Consider the following 26,326-nt stretch of genomic DNA (forward strand, 5'->3'; position numbering starts at 1 on the left):
ATTCAATTTTTCACTAGAACCTACCCGTTCGATTTTTTCCCAAAATTTGTCTGATTTTTGTAAGAGATCAGAAAAAAAAACCAGGAAATTTTCAGTTAGAAATGCCCAAAATTGGTCAGTTGCGGTGGTCACAGAACCGTGTTTTGATGCTTGATCCTTGTAGATTAGCTGAAAATAAGAAGATCTGTCCAAACACCAACTTTCTACGTTGAATATTAACCGAGGTACCGTCCTTTAAAAAGTTGAGTTTTTGACGTCATCCACCGCGGTAATGCATAACATGTTATGTACTACCGCGGTGGATGACGTCATAAGTCGAGTTTTTTTTTCAAGGCGCGATATCTCGATTAATATTGAACGTAGAAAGTTGCTGTTTGGACAGATCTTATTATTTTTAGTTGATCTTCAAAAATAAAGCATCAAAACACGATTCTGTTACCAACGCAACTGGCCCATTCTCCTGGTAAATGACAATTTTTTTTTTTGGGGGGGGGGGGAGATTTGGCAGCACTGAAATGTAGTTACGTTCTTTCGTGAGGAAAACGACGAGATGTGTCTTGAAACTCGGGAGGAGGGTATAAAGATGAGTAAAAGAAGATGAAGAGGAAAGGGAGATATCTGCATCTGTTCTCGGGGCGATGCAAATTTCGGACTGCGGATTGAACTGAAATCGGGATAATCCATTGACATTTTATGGCTTCCGCTGGTAATATAGATCCCACCGGTTATGCAAGCCGAGCTCCTGATGGCTTTTTGGAATAATCCCTTTGGAGAGAAAAATTTAATACGCTGTAAATTTACGCTGAGAATATTTTTCAGATAAGCTTTTTCGTGAAATAAAAACGTAGAACAGCCCCGCACAGTGCTGTCAAAGGATACAAACTCTCAGCCTCTATACTGCCGTACTGAGGGAAAACGCCGTATGGACATTCAAATATTGCAAAATTTTCTCCTTGAAAATATTTAATTTTTAGTTTTAATAATAACCCTCGACCAGCTTCTGCTACTGGACCGCTTCTAAAATTCTAGTTGACTCGAAAGGAAATGAATAGTATCCATTTGACAAATAATTTCTATCGAAAAAACTGAAATTTATTTTGAATTGGAACAAACGAAATTTTAGTGAGCAATATACCACGGAAGCTCGTATCCGTCCACATATTAATTTTCCTCACTGCGTAAAGCTTACCACAAAGCAATGATTCCTAAAACTCAAATTAACGTATATTCGCTGAGAGGGAACCACGAACAAATGAATTACCTCAAAAGGAATTGCGAAACATGCAAATTAGATACAATTCCCCTTTTGATGCAATTCATTTGGGCACAGTTCCATTTAGTATGAATACGTCCGAATCCGATTTTTCCGACACCAAATGGACCGCGTTAAACAGAAAGGAACCAAGCTACATCAGCAATTGCCAAATTTAATCGGGCAATTTAATTATTTACATGAAAACGGTTGTGCGGATTTGTGCAAATTTCTATGAATTTTCTCCATAATACAAAACAAATTCCTTAACATTTTCAAAGGAATCCGCACAAACGTTCTCTCGTAAAAAATCAAACTCCTCTATTAAATTTGGCAATAGCTGATGTGGCTTGGTTCCTTTTTGTTTAACGCGGTCCAAATGATCTAATCCCGAGGACGACCCGATCCGTTTATCCAACGTCACAATAAACCCTGCGGGTCGAGCGTTGTCATCGGACAGATTGTTGAAATTGGTAAACAAATCGATGGACAAAGAAGACGTAGGGAATATGGAGCGATCCTATTGGTTGAAATGGTTGGTACTTATAGACTGAGGAAGAAAATGATGGACTAATTATAGGAGCTCTCGTGGATTGCCGTTAGTTAGTCTATCATCTATCTTCTTCGTCCATTGCAACCACCCGCTTCCACCAGTAGGATCCCTCCATATCCATTTTGTCTTTTTCGTCTATAGCTTTGTCTATCAATTACAAAAATCAGCCCGCAAGATAGGGATTTATCGATCGAGTCCATTCGATAGCGACTCGACAATCGAGCCACTGGACAAACAATGACCGCAGCGACTCGCTCTGCATTCGTGCGGATCATCGACGGACGGACGGGGGCCCGTCTTACACGCACGACGGAGCCGTGCCAACCTGACACCGCTAAATTAACCCCCACCCCCGCAGCGCATGCAGTCGGCGCTGCCCCCGATTCCCGATTCGCCCCCACCCACGCCTCCACCCCTCGCCCCACCCCGGAGCCGACATCCATCACCGTCCCGCTAGTCAGCTCACTTTTCGCCTCTCATGCACAATGCAGCGCTTTAATTAAAATAATTTATTTCAATTTTAATGGACGCCACCCCCTCGGCTCTGTTGCTCAAGGCCCGGTCGCATCCCCCTGGAATGCCCCCGGCGGGCGCGACACGCCCATGTTGTCCTTACGTCGTCACCCCCTCGCGCAACTCCCTCTTCTCGATGAGCCCTATCGCCTGTATGATCCGATGCTGTCCAAGGCTCAGGAGTTGTGGGTCTATGGCGGAGGATCCGCGACTTGTAGCTCCCTCTGTGTAAAACGTCTCCCAATAAAACGGAATTGGGGCTATAATGCAAATTTAACGCGGCGACCACTCGAAGCGCGGGTGCGAGTGCATTCCCCGGCCGGGACTCTGCGGACCGGCCGAACTCGCCACAAATTTAACTGCCGCTGTTGAGTCGCAAAACTTCAGGGAAATAGAAACAAAGGGCGAGTAGTGAAATGCCCGGCGTTTCTTTCGTCCGGAACAGGTGCCCCCCGCCCACCCGAACGCCAGGGAAATTCGTCCACCAGGGAGACAGCAGTAAGTTGAGCTGCGGTCGGGCATATTATCATGCGCGTCGAAGCTCCAGGCAGGATGCACTTACTATCGTTTCCCGGAGTGCCCCACCCCCGCGCGGGAAAAGGACGGAAAGTGCAGTCGGATAATCCCATTTTGATTGCGTTCCATTTAAGGGCTTCGTTGGGCTCGACTTTACATTGAATGATTAAATGAGTCAACGTCAGCCGACAGATGCACCTTGTTTCGGCCGTTTTACGGGCCTGGGTCCGAACCCGGCATAATACTTGTGTTGTTGGTCGCTCGTGCGATAATGGTCCCGCTTGAATTGTGAAACCGGAGCGGGTGAGTTCACAAATCCGATTTTGATACCTGCGGCGATGGGTGATGTTTTTGGCAGCATTAGTGAATGTTAGCATGCTCGAACATTCCACATGGGTGTTTCGAAGACGGAAAGAATGATGCTTGAAACGAGAATGCCCGCCTTTCGCGAGCGTGAGTGATGCAGGGAGTGGCGCGCCTTCGTTTCGTTGGATAGGCCAAAAACATTCCCTCGTGTTGAAATAGTTGTATGACTGGATGAATCTAGGCGAACGACGTTTACCTATACGATCAAGGGACTTCTTATGGCTGAGTCAATGCCTACACAACCGAATTTCAGCCGAGTGCTATGCAAATGAGAAACGATGGATGAAATTTGAAGATGAAGGATTTCAGGAAATCAGTGACTAATATAGTGTCAAGATTGTGCAGATGTTCTTAATTACAATAATATTTTGAAGTCATTTTAAAAATTATTTTGAAACGTTTTAATGACACGATGATCGCAAGAATCACAGTTGTCACTAATTAGAGGTGCCACGAGAATCAGTACAATTTTGGCAAGAAATCGAAAAGTCATATTTTTGTAAACAAATCAAATTTTATAACACATTTTTCAACCTCGGAATAAGGCGAAAAAATACTCAATGGGAAACTACTATTTTTGATGCAGCATTAAGAGCACCTTTCTGAATTGGTTAACTATTCAGATGCGGATCCAGCAATTTGGTAACACCGGATTTCCTTCATATAAACCTATGCTAAATAATCGATTCCTGTCGGTGCCCCTAAACCCTCTAAGAATCGATACATTTCCATACGTTTAAACGGAGAAAAGACAATGTTGCCAATTTGCTGGATCCGGCAATTTAACTGGACTGAGTTAAGCAGAAAGGAACCAACCCACATTTTGGAAAAAATTGAGTTATGAGTGGTTTTGAACTCAACCACTGCTCTACTATCTATCACCAAAAATTCAAAATTTTTGTTGGAGCAAATTTTGCAGAAATTGAACTTGGAGTTTATCTTTTACATTGAGTCTTATGCAGGAGCCAAACTTTAAACCTCTTTTTCTCGGTTCGATCCCGATGTGGCTTGGTTCCTTTCTGTTTAACTCCGTCCAACTGATGTCATAAAATACGTAATGGGGAACTACTATACCTGACATGCTCCTAAAATTGGCTCTCTTTATGAGTAAACTAATCCTCTTAGCACAAACATTGTTTCTAAACTGAGCCAGAACTTTTTGCGTACGTAATGCAATCCGGGTGATTCCCCGATGCACTGATTTTAAATGAGATGCACCTGAGTTATGCTCACGGCGCGACGCGACGCGGCTAAAAGCCAGGACCGGAGCGAGGGAAGGAAGAATACGAGTGGTTCTTACTCGAGGAAGGAATAAAGAACTCAAGACAATGAGACAAATAGGAAGGGCGGCATAATCGCCGTTCACCATACATAAATGCATGATTATATTGGGTGCATTCTGCCCGCAAACATTCCGGTCTTCATTACGGCCGTCCTCGGAAAGAACATCGTATGAAAATTCGAATGTTGCCAAATTTCATCCGTCAATTCATCAAATCTCGAGAAAAGTCGTAAATATTTGCCCTTAAAATGTTCATGCTTTTTAGAGCCTAATCTAAATTAAAATTCCCTGAAAATTTCAAGGAGAGGAATTCACAAGTTTTCTAGAGAATTTGCATTTGGGTGGAGGAAATTTGGCAACGTTTACATGTCGATATGACGTTTTTCCTCGGGACGGCGGATTTCTTCTCCGGCTGGGCACGATAAATATTTCCGAGCAGGAGCAGTTGGTAATAGCAACAGAAAAATACCATTAGTTAGAATTAGCGTGTGACTTAGTTCATGCAGCTAAGCCAGTCGCGAGTCATTAGAATCAGACGAGCGCGTTCCAGTTATGGACTCTGTCCACTGTTCCACCGGCAATTATCCTCGGAGTAAACTTCAAGTCATCCCATCTCATTGCTCCGAGCAGAGACAATATATTTCAGAGACCCTGCACTGGCGATCTCAAAGATGTAATCGATTGAGGCAAAATTTAAATTCGGGGTCACGTTATTTTTCGCCTAATGATGAACGATGAGCAACCTGTTGAATCAAATAAAATTCGCCGAATGAATTTTTATGCGAAAACTTTACGAGACAACTTTTTGCAAATTAGGCTGGGCTCTCGAAAGCACACTGGAAAAAAAAATACATTGGATCTAGAGTCCAGACTCTTAAAAACATCGAAAAGAAAAAATACTCTTGATTCAATCAGATTTATAAGCTTAAAACAAGAACCAAGCCTCTTAATTTGAGCGGATTTCTTTTTGATTTAAGCTTATTAAATCTGATTGAATCAAGAGTCATTTTTCTTGTCAATGTTTTCAAGAGTCTGGACTCTGGATCCAATGTGTTTTTCTTTTCCAGTGTAGATGCTGAAACCTTCAGCCATCAGTGATCGTAGGGCGAATCTGATGGGCGGTGACTCCTGAAAGTGAATTTGACCCAATACGTAAAATAGCGGTTCGAGGTCCCGTAAGTATGTTGTCTCTGGCTCTGACCGCGTATTAATCTGATTCGGGGAGAGGCACTGCATCTTAAAAATCAGAGCTGATTTTTTTTTTTTTTTTTTTGAAGGGGAAGGATTATAGACTTACTGTTTGTTTTTTAAAGATTCAAATACGCATATTATTTCGCTTTCCAAGGTACGTTTGAAAGGCTTCTCGCTAGAAAACGGTGACTTAATTAACGCAGATATTCTTGAATTTGCCGCTAGTACGATTTTATCTTGAATCAAGAGCAGAATACCTTTTAGCAAGTAGAAAATATGCACGCATCAAAAAGAAAGTAGCTAATATCAAGCAGAAATCTGCTTGATTCGATCGATTTTATTCTAGATTCAAGAGGTCATCTTGGTAGTGAACTCGAGAATATTCCTGCTTATTCCTGAACTTTTTCTACTGCCCTGCTCCATTATCAATAGGCTCAAGTGCGAATCCGAACCCGGTATGAAATGAGGATTGAATCATTAAACTCACCTAGATTTATTACGAGTCAAATTGAAAAATTAAAGTGAAGGCATCATCTTCCTAACGGGGAAAATCAAAATTACAACATTCACTGTTATCAAAACTTTTTTAATAAAAATTAAAATAATAATATGATACAAATCAGGGATAAAGAATCTTCCTTCGCAGAATGATTTTCATGATTTTTACATGGAGTTAAAAGAAAAACGAAACAGCAAAACGATTAATCGGTTGTTTTAAATGGGTTTGAACACCCTTCAATCAGCCAAGACGCAACATGGGCTTACAGCAGTGATAGTTTGTTTGCAGTGTCAGACGTCAGACTGGGCTTATTAATTAACTTTTCATGAGTTGTTCAGAATGTGATAGACAATAAAGGAAACGGGAAATCCTCCTGTACTATCATGTTTGCTTCGTTATATTCTTCATTATTTAAACATCCCAAATTGATTAGAGCCATGAAAAAAGTAAAATGCAATAATTTCTTGCAATGATTCCCCTTATTCCTGGTATAGCCCAACTCTCGGAGATTGAGTTTTATCTCTTTGAGAATACAACATTCATACTTTTAGTTCTGACAGCCGTGTTTTTGTTTCTTCTTTTTTCTTTTTTTTTTTTATTTGTCCCTACGGTTCTGTTCATTCAACCGAAATCTTATTCAACTTTGGTTTGGTTTAAAATGCGTTTAAATTAACCGTGGGGAAACCGAGAGCAGGACTTAATGAACCAAATAGTACAACCTATACGGAATCCCCTACAAAGGTCACAATTTATATCGATTCCTGAAGATTGTTGCGATCTTGCGAACATTTGCGATTGCAACGATGCAAATTTCCGCTCATGTTTCACTATTTCATGAGAAAACTTGGCAAAAATTGGTCTTGAGTATACTGTTAACCTTTTTCACCGCTCCTCAGGAATATTTACAACAAATTTTGAAGAGGTATTTTTGTTAGTTTAAAAAAAAAAAAAATATGCGGCCGTTAATAAATGGGGCCATCACCATGGGGATACGCCTTTTCTTACAACAACATTTGTTATGACTAGTCTTTGTTTTGGTGTTCTAGTTCTTTTTAAAAAAGGAAGATCAGACGAAGAAGAAGAAGGAATACAAATGAACCTCGATGATTGAGTGACTATTTAGTGACCAGTCAACCAGCGAGAGCGTCATTTAAAGAACACTCTTTATTACCGAACTCGCTGTAGTTGAAGCTCTCCAGTAGCTGACTTATAAACGCTAAATGCAGCATTCTCTTGCGTCCAGTCCGATCGCCACCCTTCCCGTACTAAGAAAAAACGTCCTATAAAAATTCAGACGTTGCCAAATTTCTTTCAACAAAACACCAATTCCCGGAAAACTTGTGACTAATTTTATTTTTATTTTTTGAGAGAGTATTCTAGACATTTTATTCTACTGCTTATGAAAATAAATGAAATGTATTCATAATTTTCTCCCGAAAAAGAATGTCTTAATATTATTCATTTCGCAACGTCTGAAGGTTCATGCGGCGTTTTTTCAAGAAGTGAGAGAACGAATTGAGAGCTGAGGAGGAATGTTTGATTTAGCAAACGTAACATGTCAAACGAAACTGGTTTCGCAGATGTGGAAATGAAACAAAAGTCCGGAGCTTTGACGGGCAGGGCAGAGCGGGGCGGAGGGGGCGACGGGGGGCTGGGAGGGGGGCGGGCGGAGCGGCGTGAAGTTATTGCTTTACAGCTTTATAATTGCGTGATCCTTGAGTTATGCGCCCACATCTGATTGGCCACGCGATGTCTTGCTTTATTAGATTTGCCACTGGCCACTGTCCTGACTGTCCTCGTCTAATTTACGGAGCACGAACCACGTATCTGTAATGGGTTAATATGGGAGATAAGTGGTTTTTGTTTAGTGTTATGCCGAGGCTGAGAGCCCAGCACCTGGATTCATTCACACGTTTCACGGCAGTGGATGGTTTCTTTGCGCTCCGTGAGGGGATTAAATGTGTAGATCCATTGAGGAGTTCCAACCTGAAACCCGAGGTCTTTTTATCTGTTTTTTCCGGTTTAACGGTTTGATCAGAAAACCGAGTAAAAATTGTTGGAGGATGTTCAAAAATCTCTAAAAAAAAAAAATCTTCAATTTTTCTGAGTTTGTCTTGTCCAGATTGACAACATTTTGCAGCCCCTTGCGGATTAATGAATGATCCATGGACAGCCTTAAATAAAATGAGAGGAAGAAAAACATCTTATAAATAAATAAATATAAATAAATAATATATCTTTATTTGTTTTTGGCTTGCACATGGCTTCTACAAATGCGTCGAATTTTTCTAAACAAGAAACAAGAATAAATATATGTATATATAAAAAAAAAAAAAAGAAAAAAAAAAAAAAAAAAAAAAAAAAAAAAAAAAAAAGAAAAAAGAAAAAAAAAAAGACAATGATATCAACCTGTCCCCTTTAAAAAATCGTTGATTGAATATGGACATTCCTCAATTAGATAATGTCTGACCAGGGCATTGTGGCTTCGGGGCTCATCTTTAATTTTTTTCCTTATGTTTGATGGTAGTTTAGAGAAAAAGTTATGGCCTCGAGCCGCTGTTTTATTAATTTTTATGAGTAGACTTTCTGTTCTGTTTCTGGTGTTGTGGTTGATAATCTGATTAATAATCGGCATAATCTGATTTTCAGTTAGAAATGTCCAAAATTCTACCGGTAAAAATGCAATTTGCTGAGAGAAAGAAAACATTGAAATACAGCTACGCACTTTCGTATGAAGAACAACGTTTTGACTTTAAGACTTTCAATTTCCCCTGAAACCTCAACTTTTCCGAAATTCCAGCTTCAACAATCGTTGAAATTCAACAGATACAATAATACAGCAATAAGTGTCGAACTTATTCTCCGAAATTGCGGCTTAGAGAAGTAAAACTTCAAACCTCTTTTCCTCCGTTTTATTTGGACGTGGCATGGCCCCTTCCTGTTGAATTTGCCCATTTTTACAAGGCGGTTACCTGTTGCAGGGCCGATACCGGCACGGGTCTTATTCTCATTGTGTGCTTGTGCCGGGGACCCGGGTGGATAACACGTTTTTACGGCCCACTCACCCGTTAATTAACTTACGCACCGCGACCATCGGGGGGTCGTGGGAGGGGGAGGGGGTCTGGCTACTGGAGAAATAAAGTTATCCACTTAGCCTGGCCCGCTCGCGTGCCACGAGCAGTCCCCGGAGATTAACCGCACTGTCGTGAATATTACCCAGACAGGCGACGAGCGGACACGCCGAGACGTTGGTGCAGCGGTCCTTGGTTCATATCCCGTGCGAAGCCTGCTCTGCACTCTGCATTTGAGTAGACTGGAGACGAAATTGGCATTTACTCTTTTTTAAAATGTTAGCTTACAAATCTAAAAAGAAAGTTTTGGGGTATTTCAAAAATTTTCGACCTTAATCCGTCCCCGAATCTGCAAGCCCCTTTTTAAGAGGATTGCACAGAGTTCTGTAGAATGATTCACTAATCAATCAATCCATTGAGAATTTTTCGATTTTAGAACACTTTTTAAAAAAAAAAAAAAAAAAAAAAATAATAATAATAATAATAATTCGAAACGTCACATCACGCTACGGTACGTCAGATATGTTCATATGATATATGACCAAGAATTACTATGACTCTACTCCAGAAGTGCGTTTCAAGTGAATACGATATTTCAAACTACGCTCTGTCCTTTGACATGCAATATTCACTTGGAACGTACATTTGAAGTTATTCCAGAATTATTATCGATTAAATCCTAAATACACATACTTGGGGTTTTACGATGCGATGTGAGGCTTGGAAATTGTTAAAAATTGGTTTGTAAAATTCAGAAAATATCAAATGATCGATCGACGGTTCAATCGTTCCAAGAAGTGCAAGTGTGTTTTGCCGCCCCCTTCTCATTCGTTTTGAAACATCAGTAAAAACCATCAAGTGAACGTGCCAGCGGGGGAGGGGTGCATAAGACGCATTTACTCGTGTTGAACACATTTTTTGGGAAAGCCCTGTCAACTCTACTAGCAAAAGGTCACGGAACTTTGCGCGAAAGTCAAGTTTCGTAAACCTATCTCTAATGGACAAGGCCCTCCATTCATAAGAAATGAACGAAAAAATTATGAAAGAACAAATACAAAATTTGGTTTAATGATTTTAACTTCCGCCGCCGCGCCGAGCCGCGCCGCGCAGACCGCACCGTGTTTGGCGCAATGCGCGAAGTATTCACGCAGTCTTGTAGGCGCTATGCGTTTCACGCTGACCGCACTGTGTTTGGCGCAATGCGTGAAGTATTCATGCATTCTTGTAGGCGCTATCCGTTTCACGCTGACAACAAAAACCGCACTGTGTTTGATGCAATGCGTGAAGTATTCGTGCAATCTTGTAGGCGCTAATATGTGTCACATGCCGATTGCCGCGCCGAGGACTTCTCCTTTTTATCTGAAGTCCTCGTCATCATTTCGCCCTAAGTAGCGCCGTTCCAGGCCAAATTGCGTAATTGGTTTCTCCCTTAACTCGACTAATCAAAGATGCTGCCTCTTGCATCACTGAAGGACGACAAAATTAGAAATTACTATACTCTCAGGAAATGAGATATTTTTTAGCCTTTTCTCGTTTGTAATTTTTGTCTAAATCCGATTTTTTTTAATACCTACATTTCAAAAAATTGCAAAATTTGCCGTCCCCTAGATTTCCCGCCATGGGCCGTGGCCCATGTGGCCACCCCCTTAATCCGGCCCTGGCGCCATAGAGGGAGGAAGGTAGAGAGGGGCTTGAATTGGCGGCGGAACCGGGCGTCGGGCTCATTCCTCCTGTGCTTCTCCATGGCGCTTACTTCCGTTTGTCAGAACGCGCTATCCGGCATTCTAAATTCCTCAAAAGGAACTCAGATTGGCGCTTAGTTCCGTTTGACAGAAATACGTCCAATTCAATCTGGAAAATCTGAAAATTTCTAGGAAAAGTAAGCATACACTGAAAAAAAGTTTCGGGCTACATAGGCAAACCGTCCGTTCCGAATTCAGAGGCCTAAATTTCCGGGCATTGGAGTCGTAGCTTTGATTGCTCCGCGTGCTACGCCCGGAACACGGACGGTATGTCTATATAGCTCGTAAGCACCAGTGACGTGGCGTGAATTGCGATGTATCGATTGTTCTGCCATTTAAACCTTTGGTAAAGAATCGATTATTAAGGTGTTTGCTGCGAACACCCTGTTTATCGATCATTTTCCATAGGTTTAAATGGCAGAACAATCGATAAATCGCAATTCACGCCACGCCACTGGTAAGCACGACTTCCACGGCCGGAGTTTTTCCTTCAGTGTGACTTTCCTTAAAAAAATACATGTTTCATCCGAAGAAATTAGGCAACCCTCGAATGTTCTTACAGCGTTTATCCGTAGCACGGCAGTATTCTACTGCCACCCAGCCAAGCTCTCAATGCTATATACGCTCCTTAATACATGCCCTCGGCACGGTGAGTTCCGCATGGTCATTTCATCGTCGCGTCGTCTTGCCGTCGATTTGCCGTCATTAGACGTGCCGGTCGGAGTCCTCCCGCGCAAGGTGCCCGTCGGTGTCGGTGTCGGCGTCGGGGGGGGGGGGGGGGGGGGGGGGGCGCGAAAAAAACCCTGGGAACGGCTCCTCGGCGGGTCCGCCGCCGGAACAATGGGCGTCGGAAGATGGCGAGCGAAAACTGCGGCGGAAAGAAGGAAATCCGCGATTAAAAATGGCGGAGCGGCGATTCCATTGGTCGGGGCGGCGACACGCAAGGGAGGCCAAGCGTTAAAACTCCTAGTTTACGGTCAGTTATTTTTCGAGCGGACCAATTTGGCGCAAGACGAGCCTCGCTTCCGGCTCCGGAAGACGCGGACGTCTCCCGTCTCCCGGCTCCGCGCTCCGGAAACCGCGTATAGCTCCCTTGGATACCCTGCGGAGATACGTTGTTCTTCAGCGTGGACGCCGCCTGATACGACACGACGTGAGCCTCGCTCCTAATGGACATCGCGACACGCACGTACTTACTCGGCTCCGCCCGAACCCCCCCCCCCCCCCTCGTTGCCCCACGCCCCCGCCACCCCATTCATCAAGCTACAACTACCACCTACAACCCCTTGCTCAAGCGGATCTAAATGCTTACTGCAAAATCGTATCGGAGGGTCCGTAACAGGAAAACATGCGGAGGCACCTTGTGGACCAAAGGGGCAAGATCGTACTCGATACATCGAACAGGCCTTCTATCGCTACGATTGTATCGACATCCATTAGTTTAACAGCAGGGATACATAGCCTCAAAAGTAAATTGAATGATTTGTGAAAAAAGGTTTTTGTGACTGATTTGTTATTCTTATGAGTACTAGTATGGTGGCAGTGTACAGGGTAGTGGCGAAGAAAAATTAAATTGTTGGTAATTTCCACTTTTTAAACTATTCTAACTTGAGCCCCAACATTTTTGTTTGAGGTTATGTTCTATTGTTTTGAATCATACGATACATCGAGCCACGATCGAATACGATCCATATCCTTCCGAGTCCCGAAAGTTCTTTTTGAAAGTATTAAAGGAAAATGAAAATGTAATTAGATTTATATAACAAATATTTCCGTAAACTAACACACGCACGTACGTAAAATAAAACAAAAAATTAAACAATGAATGGGATATGACATTCAACTGAACATTCGTTTTTATGATTTTGCTGGGTTTTTTTTTTTTGTTTTTTTTTTTTACTTTAAAATTTTTTATAAGACAGGTAAGTCATAAAACTCGCACATTGTATCACCTTATAATTGAGTGAGTGAGGTGGAAATCAGGAAGATAGAAATAACTTTTGTGCAATTCGTCATCTCCCAGACGAAGGAACGTAACTTCATTCCAAGGTTGCTAAATTGACTCAAGCAATTTATTAATTTTACAAAAGTGCCCTCTCGCAATTTTTATCCAAAGTTTCTCTGATTTTTGTATGGAGTCTGAGGAAAAATCTGTGAAATATTTAGTTTGAAACGCCCAAGATTCTTCTAGTTATTGTGCAATTTGCGAGGAAAAATTTGGCAACATTGTAATGGAGTTACATTTTTTCGTAAGGGATACGACGAATTGGAAGTATATTCATACAAACCCTCTCAAACGAGCTTGAAAAACTGAAAAATCAAAAAAAGAACACTACAGGTCGTGACGCTTTTTCAATTTTTTCTCGGTTCCCAAATCGAATAATTTCCGTCGCCGAAACCGCTCGCATTTCCCGGCGCGGCGGCAAGCACCCGTCCGGTGCACTTGGCGTCCCGACGCGAATTTCTAATAAGCTGCGCTCAGGCCGCGGGGGCGGGCGTCCAGACGGCCGAGTTCAAAAGTCAAGGTCGCGGGCGCGAATCACTGACCAAATTCGTTTCGGGATCCTCCGCGAAATTTCGAGCCGAACCTTCACCGCGGAGCGGGAACGGTGTCCGGCGCGGAGTGCCCCCTCCCCCCCGGCCCGTAATGATATGCACGGGTGTTTTTGAATTGGCACGGCAAATATTGACACTGGGAGCCATATGCCGTATGCATCGCATGCTGCACTTTGCTCGCTTTGCAAAAGATGCAGTTGTTTTATGTATAGCTCCGCGTAGTGGGTCACAAGTGTGTTTTCTCATTATCGCCGCAAAAACTCCCCACGTTTCCTCTTCCTCCTCGCGAAATCCCCCCCTCCCCCACCCCTCCGCGCTCCGTCCTTGTCTATCCAATAACTCGTGCCGCCTAACCTCTTTGTCTAACACCGCCCCTCCCACCGCTGCTCCCGTATCGCGATTTTTCTTCGTTTTTACGTTTTAAATTGTGATCCTTTTGTATTTTTAAGTGAACCGCGGTTGACTATCCCCAATTTTTTACGTGCTGTCCGGTGGTTGCAAGGATTTTTAGACGTTTTGACCCAGCGTTGTAAAGAGTGATCGAAGTGAAAATTGAGTTTGCTCCAGGATTGTTGCATCACCGAAAGCAAGGTAAATATTTTGCCATGTGTCAGTTTTTAGCTTCACGCCAGTCGGTTTTCAGATGACGAATCAGTCTCAGTTATCCACGCTCTCTCTCGCATACACCCAGGTCAATCGGAAAACTTACTTCTCACTAAGAAGTCCGTTTAAAATTATTATTTACTCCGTTTTGCTCGAAATAAAGTGAGCTATGTAGGTATAACTTAAAACCAGTTGATCACACGACATGCGTTGCAACTCATTCCTTTTTCGCTACTTACCTTTTTAGTTGAGAGATGCAGTGCATGAATATTCTGAGTAGCATTTTTCGAAAATTTGAAGTATCAATTATTTTTTTAGTATTAAAATTGAGAAAGAGAAGATTACATCTTGATTTTTGGTCTCGCCAGTCTGAAATTTTTTGAAACCGCAATGGCCCACATAGTTTTTCAACTAAAAATCTGTGTTTCTAAAAATTAAAAAAAATGTCACTTAACATGATCATACATCGGGATTTTTAATGTTCATGCATGTCTTCTCGTTATCTCGGAAGTAAATCGAAATGAAAGGATGAAAAACTCTCGTGCATTGCTTCACAGCGCCTCGGATCAATGAGACAATCTTCTTTAATAGTCTGATCTTCATTTAGGTACACCTCCCAAAATCGGATATTAAAAATTAAATAAACGAAAATATTCGAAAAAATGAAATTGCCTTTACATTTTGCCATATGAGCACGAATACTGTCATGTTTGATGTATTTTTTTTTAAAAAAAAATAATAACGACAGGTATAATTGTAACAACACGTAAATTATGTGAAATGTACTGAATTGGTTCATTTCAACGATATTTTTTAAAGTAACGGATTTGCCATGTAAATGTTTTTTTATCATAGTACATTAATAACAAAATAATCTTCACAATCATCGCTCTCTTAGAAACTTTTACGGTTATTCCGAAACAACATTGCATATTAACTGATGGCTGTCGATACATATTTTAGCCAAGGTTAGAGGCTCTTTTTTTTTTTTGGAACGAGATAAAACTGCACATTCACGTCAGCTCCGACTGGAACAAATGATGTATTCACCGTAGCTGAAAAATCGTAATAACCATTGTGCAAACTTAAAAGATGCAGTTTTAGCAGATGTGAAAACATTCGCTCAAATTTGTTTAAGGTATTTTCATGACACTTTCCCTGTCTGCACATTACCTGCAACGGTTCCGTCATTCAATTGATTGTTGCGTTTTGCTTGTGCTAACACTATCCGTTAGGAGCGTTCTAGCTCTGCGCGTCCAAACTGTGACGTCATCTTCTCTTATATCCGATCAGCTCACCATTCCCGGTACCAATTTGTGAGGTAAAACTAAGATTCACAATAAGTTGTGTTTATTCTTTTAAATGTGTAAATAAACCTTACTCTGTGGCTACTAACTTTTCAGAGTAGCGATTTTTGTGGAATTGGATTGCAAAACACGCCTAAGATCCGTTCTTCTGGTCACATGTAAAGAATTAGTCGTAAGTAGAGTCCTTGTATAGGAAGAGCATGGACTTGTCGAAAAACGGAACACTTAGGGCCTAAAAGGTATCCAACCTTCTAACACAAAAAATGTTCAATACACAAAAATGGTAAATACGCGAAGTAAAACACGAAGTAACCCCCAAGCCTTTAGCAGACGTTGGGATGTTTCAGTTTCCCCTATGATTTCTGCTCTAAATTCAACGGAAACATATACCACAATCAACACGAAATATGAGTTGATTTTGGTTTTACTTCCGAAAGAAACCCAGTGCTGATATTTCTCGGAACTAGTACCAAATTCCGAAATTTAGAGATTTTCCTGAATTTTCCCGGAACTTTTGAAATTTCCAAAATGTCCCAGACCTTTTGCATTTTTCAGAAATTTCTCGGAACTTTTGAAAAAATCCAAAAATAATTCCGAAACTTTTGACGGTCATAGAGTGGAAAAAATCGGAACTTAGAAGTTCCGAATCCCGGAACTTTTGACAGTCATAGAATGGAAACACTGAACTAACCCACACTAGAAAAAAAACACATTAGATCTAGAGTCCAGGCTCTGAAAAACATCGACAAGAAAAAGTACTCTTGATTCAATCAGAATATAGCTTAAATCAAGAACCAAGCCTCTTAATTTAAGCGGATTTCGTTTTGATTCAAGCAAAAATCAGATTGAATCAAGAGTATTTTTTCTTGTCAATGTTTTCAAGAGTCTGGACTCCAGATCCAATGTGTTTTTTTTTTTTTTTTTTTTTTTTTTTTTTTTTTTTTTTTTTTTTTTTTTTTTCCAGTGCAAAGTTTCAAATATATTTTTCGGTGTAGGTTTTCAACAACTTGTTGCTTTCTAGCGCGATGCATCACGAAGTAAAACGGTGCCTCAGCCTGAAAACGGGCACTCCGCATAATTGATTCCCTGAACTTTTATTTAAATTGCAGGATTTTTCGAGGGCGGCCGGGTAAATAACCGTTGTCCCGGGTCTCATCATGCGCGCCAAGTATCCGCGAGGTGTTGCAGTCCGCAATTATGGCGGAGAAATTGAAATTTTACATTTTCCGCGGCTCGATCGGCTCCAAGCTCGAGCTGCGTAGAAAAATGAGGTTAATTTGTTGGCGTAAATAATGGCACCTCTCCCTCGATGCCGGATCGGAACCGGAGACCGATTTCCCCTCAATTTCACCGTGCTAAGAAAAAATGCCGTAAGAGCCCTCAGGCGTTGCCAAGTTTCCTTCGATAAAAACCGACTTTACTAGGAAAATGGATATGTTGCATGTGTGAGGAATTTGCAATTCGACAGTTGATTCTTATGTAAACGTTTACGAGAAACACGATGGTGCTACTGGTTTTCTCTGAAATCAATTACCAAGCTCAAAAAAAGCTCTCAAGTTGAGGCCAAAATGGAGGGGATATCCCACCCTGCCCTGAGAGTCTACTCTACATCAAGACAAACTTTCCATGCAAAGAGAGGGAGCAAATACATTGACAGGGCTGCCACTTTATTTGGGGACTCCAGAACTGAAAACACGGCAACCCTGCTAATGTACTTGCTCCCTATCTTTGCATGGAGAGTTTGTCGTGATGTAGAGGTGGACTCTCAGGATAGCGTGGGATATGCCCTCTATTTTGGCCTCAACTTGAGAGCTTTTTTGAGCTTGGAAGATGACTTCAGAGAGAACCAGTAGCACCATCGTGTTTCTCGCGAACTTTTACATAAAATTCAACAGTCAAATCGCAAATTCCTCATGCATGCAACATCTCCATTGCGGATGTTTTTTCCCAACATTTACAAACAATTTTGTACGCAATTTACTCTAAAATATCTGAAAATTTTAAAGAAAAATATGCATAAATGTCTTCCAAAATACATGTTTTATGAATGGAAATTTGGCAACTCTCGAATGTTCATACGGCGTTCTTCCGTAGCACGGCGGAGTTGACCCGCGGTTTTTCCATGAAATTGTGTAACCGAGCGCGGCCAAGTTCAATTTGTTCGCCGCTGAAAATTTGCGCGCTGCGCGGCCTCGTTGCCGACGTTACTCTAAAATCCGAATTATTGTGAGGGGAATCAACGGAGACGTTTTTGTTTTTTGCATGAGCTCGTGGCACGGCGAAAAAATGGTTTGACCTTTTCTCGGATTTATCTGTTATAATTACAGAACCATAGCAAAAGGGAGTCAAACTGTGTTCGAATCTGTGTGTGGTGGAAAAATATCCCGGTTGCTTCGCAGGCGATGGATGAATAAATTAAAATGGTGATTGAATTCTATCTATATTTAGTTCGTCGTTATTTTTTAATCAGGGGAAGAAAGCCTGTCCATAAAAAATATGGAGAGGCTTCTGTAAGTAGAAGGAGAGCAGTATCGATCAAAGTACTCAATAATCTCGGTTTCATTATCCCAAAATGAAAAAAAGAACCAAGAGCACGTAAAAATACGGTAAATTTAGCTAGATTTCCTTTTTTTTTGGGGGGGGGGGGATATTCCAACCCTAAGTGCAGTATTGAGTGCTCTTCACTCCATCGCTCGAATCAGTCTTGAGAAAGCTGATGGAGACTGATCGGGATCCGCTCTTTTTGCGGTGACAACTTCGCTCTTAATGAACAGGAAGAACCCTTAATGCAAAGTAAACTCCTCTCTCACGGAGGTAATTTTATTCTTTATTCACGTCAATCAAATGTTTGGGAGTGAAACAGGGCCGGATTCACCTACTTGCCGCCCATGGCGGCACAAACATGCCCACGGCCCATGGTCACGCATTTACTCGTGTTGAACACATTTTTTGGAAAAACCCTGTCAACACTACTAGCATAAGTTCATAGAACTTTGCGCGAAAGTTAAGTTTCGTAAACCTATCTCTGTGTGGACAAGGCCTTTCATTCAAAAGAAATGAAAGGAAAAATTATGAAAGAACAAACATAAATGTGGCTCAATGATTTTAACTTCCGCCGCTGCGCCTCGCAGACCGCACCGTGTTTGGCGTAATGCGTGAAGTATTCCGACAGTCTTGTAGGCGCTATGCGTTTCACGCCGACCGCTACTGAACGCACTGCGTTGGACGCAATGCGTGAAGTATTCACGCAGTCTTGTAGGCGCTATGCGTTTCACGCTGACCGCACTGTGTTTGGCGCAATGCGTGAAGTATTCATGCATTCTTGTAGGCGCTATCCATTTCACGCTGACCGCAATGACCGCACTGTGTTTGATGCAATGCGTGAAGTATTCGAGCAGTCTTGTAGGCGCTAATATGTGTTACATGCCGATCGCCGCGCCGAGCAGGGCTTCTCCTTTTCATCTCAAGTCCTCATCATCATTTCCCTCTAAATCACGCCGTTCCGGGCCAAATTGCGTGTTTGGTTTCTCTCTTAACTTGACTAATTAAAGGTGCTGTCTCTTGTATCACTCAGAAACGACAAAATTAGAAATCACAATACTCTCAGGAAATGAGAGATTTTGTCGCCTTTTCTCGTTTGTAATTTTTTTTTTTTTATACCTACACTTAAAAAATTGCAAAGTTTTGCCATCCCTTAGATTTGCTGCCATGGGCCGCGGCCCATGTGGCCATCCCCTTAATCCGGCCCTGGAGTGAAGTGCACTCCAGATTTCACAATAGTAATTTTAGCAAACCATCTTACTTTAAACTATTGAGTTAACTTATTCAAAGTTTTGGTGGCATTAACTGTACGTAATATTCTATTTTCCTGAGTATTGGTACCTTGGTAGATGTAATACGAGAGGACAGTAGATTCTATCACCAATAATTTAATTACCTTTTTGTCAAAGGTCTACACTGAAAAAAAAGTTACAGGCTATAGATATACCGTCCGTTCCGGGCTCAGAGGTCAAAAGCTCTAGCGTGCTGAAGCCGTATCTTCGATTGCTCTGGGTATATGCGACAATTGCTACGCCCGGAACTTCCGGCTTCTGAGCCCGGCACGCGGACGGTATTCTACATAGCCCGTAAGTACGGTTTCCACGGCCGGAGTTTTCTTTCAGTGTACTTACCTCGATCGACAGGTTTTCCATTTACCGTGCATTTTTCCCCCGAGAAGTTAGCAGTGGAGGTGGGCAATGATGACGCGAACTTTGATGGCAGGTACACGACCTTAAAGAATGATCAATGATCTACCCGGATGATTCAGAGAGGGAAGCGGTAATTAGAATGTTCGCGGCTCCACTCCCACCGCCCCACACAATCAGACATGGTTCTTTTTCCGGTCTCAGGAACCGGTGCATTCTTTGCGTAAACTATCCTACGACGGTAACCCTCCTTGCCAAGGTTGCCGAATTGAGCCTTAAAAGTTGAATCAATCGCGTGCCTACATTTTGTTACGTAGGCCAAAAAACGCAATTCTAATAAAATGTTAAGTCATAGGCCAATACTGCCTTAATAAGGAAGAACTCCGTATGAATCCTCAGGCGTTGCCAAATTTCCTTCGGTAAATCACGAATTTCTGGAAAAATTTGTAATTATTTCCGCCCTCCCCAATTTTTCAGATAATTTTGTGCGCAATTTTACCTAAAGTTCTTGAAAATTTATCGGAAAACTGTTCATAATTTTCCTCGAAAACAAACATTGTATTGAAGGAAATTTGGCAACCCTCGAATGTTCATACGGCGTTTTTCCTTAGCACGGCAGAATAGTAACCACCGGCAAACTGCAAAGGTTTAAATAACCAACGGGTAAATTTTCTGAAATTTTACGTTTTCAGCACTGTAAAATCATAAAAGATGTTCAGTAAAAGTTAAAACAAATTACATAAATTTGCTTCAATCATGGATGAAACTTCACCTGAGATTTTGGGACATCTCCACCAAGAAATGCCCATTATTCTTCACCCAGCGCTTCAATTATATGACTTTTTTTTGTGATTCCGACGTATCATTGAGGGAAGGGTGTATCTCAATTTCAATTTTTGTTCGAGGGTGTGTTTTTTTTTTTTTGAAGCAATCGATACATCGAACCACTATCGAATACAATTCATTAGATGGCTCGTACACTTTTCGAAGCGGGAAACTCAAAAATCCGAATTTTTCACACATATTGTGTAGTTAGGAGTAAATTCTAGACTTTCCGGATGTGCTTTATCGTGGTTTTTGAACCATTTTCCTCTTTTGATCCAATCTTCAGGTCCATGGTTGGCCTAATGTTGCAACTGCGTGAGTCGGCGGTCCGCAGCTTGCAGGTACGGTCGGGTGTCGAGAATTTGAAGATCGGGCCGATGAGAGCGAAAATAAATTTGCAAACAATTATCGAATGATAAATGCGGCAGCCGGTGTTTGAGACTTCCCCTTTTCGGGTGCAGTTGGACTCGAAGGAGTCCAGATCCGACGAGAGCGCACAAACTCGCCCTGCCGGACAAGCGAATTGGACGTATTCCTGCCAAACGGAACTACGTGCATTATGACGTGAGCCCTGTTGTGCATATACTCTCATGGGTCTTAGGGCTCATGTCTTATTGCACATAGTTCCGTTTAGCAGAAATACGTCCAATTAGCCTGTCCTGTCCGAGGATGTGCATGTTGCGGCTCGTGGATGCACGATCCGAGCATGCGTGGCATTGCGGACATACTTCCACATTTTTACGTCACATTCTTCCACTTTCTTACGCCATTTATAAGACTCTGAATTGCTCTTCGAGACGATTAATATCTCATGGTTGTCTATCGCGTGTCCGAAAAAATAAGTGTACTTTTGTGAATGGACCGCGTTAAGCAGAAAGGAAGCAAGCCACGTCAGCTATTGCCAAATTTAACCGGGCAATTCAATTTTTTACGTGAAAACAGTTGTGCGGTTTTGTGTGCGAATTTCAGTGAATTTTCTGCATAGTATATGACACGGATCCCTTGAAGTTTTCAAAGGAATCCGCACAAACCTTCTCTTGTAAAAAATTAATTGTCCAGTTAAATTTGTCAATAGCCGATGTGGGTTAGTTCCTTTCTGCTAAACGCGGTCCAAATAAGTGTAAAAATTTCAATCTTCCATCCTGCCAGAAAATGTTGCCTCCGTAAACTAAGTTCCGTTTTCCGTGGCTAATCATATGTATGAAGAAAAATATCGATGTAAACGCTGAATTTCTGCATTCCTTAAAAAAGAGACATATTTCTCGAGAAATACAATGGATGACGTCATGCAACACGTTAGTGCATGCATCCGCTCCTTCCTGGCATGGTCTTTTTAATCAGCGGTGAATCGTATAAGCACCAACAGCAGTTCTTCGTCCAGCAGCGTCAAAGAAAACTTAAATCGAAATGAATAATTTTCACCCTCTCTTCATCAAACACTTGAGTGTTGATATTATGTCTATAAAGAAAACTGCCGGAATTGAACATTTGAGAGCAGGGACTTGAAACGAGACAGCTGCAGTTAAAACGAACAGTTATACTTTTATCTCTCAGAGAACTTTTCTATTTTCTCGCCTTGGATATGCGTGGCAGATGCAGTTATCAGGGAAAAAATTGCAATCACCTACTTTATTTCCCGATGTTGTAATCTCACTTTGAATGCGTTTTAAATATTGTACACAATTGCCGTGTGAAATGAGCAAAATATGTATAGGACAAAAACGAGCGAATAGAAACCTGAGACGAGATAGACATGGATAATCTCGGGGACCTTAACCAGTCAGTTTATCTATTGCAAGCTCTCGAAGATAGGTCAAGTGCAAACCATGTTGCCAGATTTAAATCGCAATGCAAGGGGCTCGTGCTGTGGAAGGGTTCTGGAACGTAGAAAAACTATGTCAACATCAGGAAATAAGAGAGGTACTCATTGCAATTCTTATGTGTGCTTTGCAATATTTTGCAATAACATCCATTTGAAAAAAATGAAGAGCCGCTTTTATCTTCGCAAAAATGTGTTTTATTTTATCTGGGAAGACAGTTGCATAATTTTTTTTGGTTGCCGCTACTCTAGACTTTTAAAGTGCACTCAGGCTAAGTAACTTGAAAAACATGCAGTCATTTTGCTCTCCATTCAATTAAAGCCCATTGAAGAAGGGATTCGCGTATTTCTGTATTTATATTCTATTCTCTACGGTAGAGAGAGCGATTCTGCTCCTCATAAAGAGCATGAATAACCCTAAATTTCTAATTTATATTAACCTGATCTTAGACAGGCAGTTTCATAATTTTAAAAAAAGCCAGAGCAAATTTCACGAGCAAACTATAACTACAGATAATATATTATGCAAACCTTTTTGATTCAATAATTTGAAAAATATGAGGTGAAGTTCTTTTCACTCCACCTGATCTAATGAAGCAGAAATTCAGAGATTGATGGCACGATATCTCATCAAAATTGCTCATAGATTGTCACGTATAATTGAAATCTTTTAGTGAAGGTCATTTCCATCGAATTTGTATGTTGATGATATTAAAAATGTGAATTTTTCCCTCATGGAGGTATTAAGATGCCCTAAGTAAAATTGAGAATTAACGAGAGGTTTATTCTGAGTGCATGGTTAGCATTTTTATCGCGATAAAATCTAAAACTTCAAAGTAACTTCAAACTATACAATTTTTTTCTTTAAAAAAAAGTCGAAACACTAAAAAACCTTGCCTTTTGGAAAATAAGACATCGAACCTTATTAACCCAGTTCAACTACGCCAAGCTTAGGTGTCCTTTCCATTTCTGGTACAATACATGGTTTTCCGCTAGAAAGTGAGTAATTGGCCTTCGGGCATGCCCTGTGTCTGGGCAGGCTCCAAGTTGCGTGCGACAAAATTAAGATATATTAAAAAGGAAATTAACCCAGAAAATGTTGCTCTTGGCCAGTGTTTGAAACTCATCTTTGAGTTTTAGGAGCCATGTGGCTCATCAAACTCGATTTTTAGGGGCCATGGAACATTTTTTGGGGGCCAAATTGACTTTTTGCCTAAATATCACGGCGCATTCAGTGAAAAGTTAGACGCAAGATGATTCAGTTTCAGAACTAACGTTGTGACTTGCGAGAAATCTCGAAAAATCAGCAAACAGAAAAATTGGGCTTTTTTTCTAGGGAAGGGGGGGGGGGGTAATTTTTAGGAGCCACGTTAGCGTGGAGCCTTCATTTTTTAGGCGCCACAACCGATTTCTTAGGCGCATTTGGCGTGTTGGCGCCTGTGCGTTTCAAACACTGCTCTTGGCAATTTCCGCATAGCCCACCCCCGAAATTTTCACGGGGAAACCTTTATTTCGGAGTTTGAGCTGATGAGACTGCTAGAAAAACCAAAATCTATGGTACTTGATAAAATCAATTTCGTAACGACAACGCGTAACCAGAGGCGCGTGAGGAATGAGGATGCAGCCGACGAAAAGCGAGAGCTTATCCACCACCCCAAGACAGCCCCAGCTTTGGATACCCCTTGCGAGTAGTTCGCAAGCAATCCGGCAGACAGCAGCACAAAACAGTGCCACTCCAAGCTCACATCCGCGGCCGACCCTTCGCGGTCGCTATCAATGCATCCCTGTGCACAGCCTGTGCCCGAGAACAAAATTACTCGTGCATCCCTTAAAACAGTACATTGCTCAAGGAAGGAAATATAATTTGATTTCTTGAGGTTAAAAAAAAAAATAAATAAAAAAACTGAACAATTTATTCAATTTTTTTCTCGCTTTCTATTATCTCATCATCTTATTTTTTATGGCACTTGTTGTTTTTGTTTTTCATTAAATTAATTATAACTATCTAATTTGCAAGTAATCCCGTAGATACAAAAAATATGAAAACTGAAAGAAGCAAACATTTTTCTCGATCACAGGTTTATTTCGATATTTCATTCAAGCTGACGTGTCTAACTCTTAAAGAATAATGACAGGGAGAGGATCTTGGCAAAGTAATGTTACATTTTATCAAGCGCATGAGTTTTTATCAGTTCTGAAACTTTTCGTAGCTTTAATTTTTATAAATTACTTACCTAATGTAGTATTCTTCCGAAATTTTAAATAAAATAAATTAATTGTATGGTCTAAGGTCACCAAGTTGCATATAGTGGTGGTGTGTTCCGATACTAAATAGGCAATATAAGCGGTTGTATATCTATTAAAAAATGTTCACGATTAAATCAATATTTCAAAAAAATTGTTTTGGATCTATGCATTTGAACGCCAAAATTGGCAGTTTTTTTTTCTCTTGCTACCTGTACAAATATTCTCTGAACGACATTTTCAAGGAAGAAAATATTCATGACTTATCTTGAAAAGGTAGCATTACAATGCATATTCATGATTACATTTTTTGTGAATCTATGGAAAAACAAGTAAGACCTTAAAATACAGAAGGACGTGGCAGATTGAAATGGTTGAAAGATAAAAATCACGTGAAAGTATTGCAGCCACTGAGTGCAAACTCTTCTTTTCCCAAGGTTGCACTAGATAAAAGTCATGACAGAATTATGAATACTTAAATGTTTAAGACGTGATCCAAGATGAGCACCAATGTTTTGATACCTCTAATCTTAATTTTCAGAAACTATGAAGTTACGTATTTTACAAATAAGAACTTCATTGATGTCGTATTAGGACACACATTTACTCAAAATGCATCCTCAGGCCATGTAATATTTTTTTAAAATTCTGCGAATGTAAATCTACTCGGCAGGTAAATTAGTATTTAAGCATTCGAAATATGTTTCACGATAAATAAATACACGTTTTTAAGACATACACGGGGGAGAAATTTTAGTTTTGAAGACGGTTTTACATCTCAAAAGTGATATGAAATCGGAAGGAATGAAATCCTCGATGTAGTATTTCTGAAATTTTTCTTGTTCTGTTCATTTGAGAATTTTTATGAACAGCATGCGAATATAAAGGTGATCTTAGAAATTCCACCATACTTCATGAGATATACCGGTTACCGATGTAATGAGTGGGGAAAAAAGTATGACTTTCCATTAAAGAAACCTAAACTCTCCTAACAGTGTTACTGAGTTCACTAAAACTGGAATATAATGCCGGCATATTCGGAGATTTGAAAATTTTAAACTCAGTCTTCATCAAACGCCGAAACACATCCTAACTATCGAAATTGTGACGTGCAAATGTCTCGTCATTTCAATTTGTAATCAAAACAAATCGACGAAATCAGTTTATTATTTTTGTGATTCTCGCACCTTGGGTTAAAAAATTCAACCACCGGAATTACAATTTCTTGGATCCAAAGTCCAGACTTTTAAAAAAAATTGTCAAGACAATAAATCTTCTCAATTCAATTGTATTTCCACTTGAATCAAGAGCCAATTCTACTAAGTTGAGCGATTTCTTTTTGATTCAAGCAAAAATCCGATTGAATAAAGGATATTTTTTCAAGTCAAATTTTTTTAGAGTCTAAAAGAGACTTTTTTCGCGATTGATTCAAAAATCAAGTCAATAAATAAAAAAGGCCAATCCCTCCACAAAATTTTCCCGCACAAATTTTTTGGTTCCTTACTAAAAAATGCAATCTCTATAACGAAACTCTGAATTTTTAAAAAATGCTTATTTTAATGTTTGCATCAAACGTCAATTTTATAACGTATAGACGTACAACGCAAGCAAAACGCCTTTTTCGAAGTGCGAAAAAATCAAGTGACAGCCGATCCCTGTCCGCGCATAGATAAGCAAATTTCGGCAGGGCTCCGAAGGGACTGCGAGGCCGCCACGAGCTCCGGCGTTAAATACCGCAGGGACAGACGTGTGGAGGCCACGCGCCATGGCGGGACGCGAGTCGCGTCCAAGAGGGTCCCA

At 40.9% G+C, this 26,326-nt stretch overlaps 1 protein-coding gene across 6 annotated transcripts in view; it reads left to right on the plus strand.

Moving 5' to 3' along the window:
* The window catches only part of dati (zinc finger protein datilografo), a 169,018-nt gene that overhangs the window by 34,442 nt on the left and 108,250 nt on the right, over window positions 1–26,326 (plus strand). For 3 of the 6 annotated variants that reach the window (XM_072299806.1, XM_072299809.1, XM_072299810.1), the window contains exon 1: window positions 13,837–14,132. The exons of 1 other annotated variant lie outside the window; for it this stretch is intronic. The gene's annotated coding sequence lies outside the window, so the exon portion shown is untranslated. Of the gene's footprint in view, window positions 1–13,836; window positions 14,133–26,326 lie in introns of those variants that run through there. 2 more of the 6 variants (XM_072299811.1, XM_072299812.1) reach the window with 2 other exon arrangements.

This window comes from Bemisia tabaci, chromosome 4 (genome assembly GCF_918797505.1).
Source record: "Bemisia tabaci chromosome 4, PGI_BMITA_v3".
In the NCBI taxonomy this organism is placed as follows: domain Eukaryota; kingdom Metazoa; phylum Arthropoda; class Insecta; order Hemiptera; family Aleyrodidae; genus Bemisia; species Bemisia tabaci.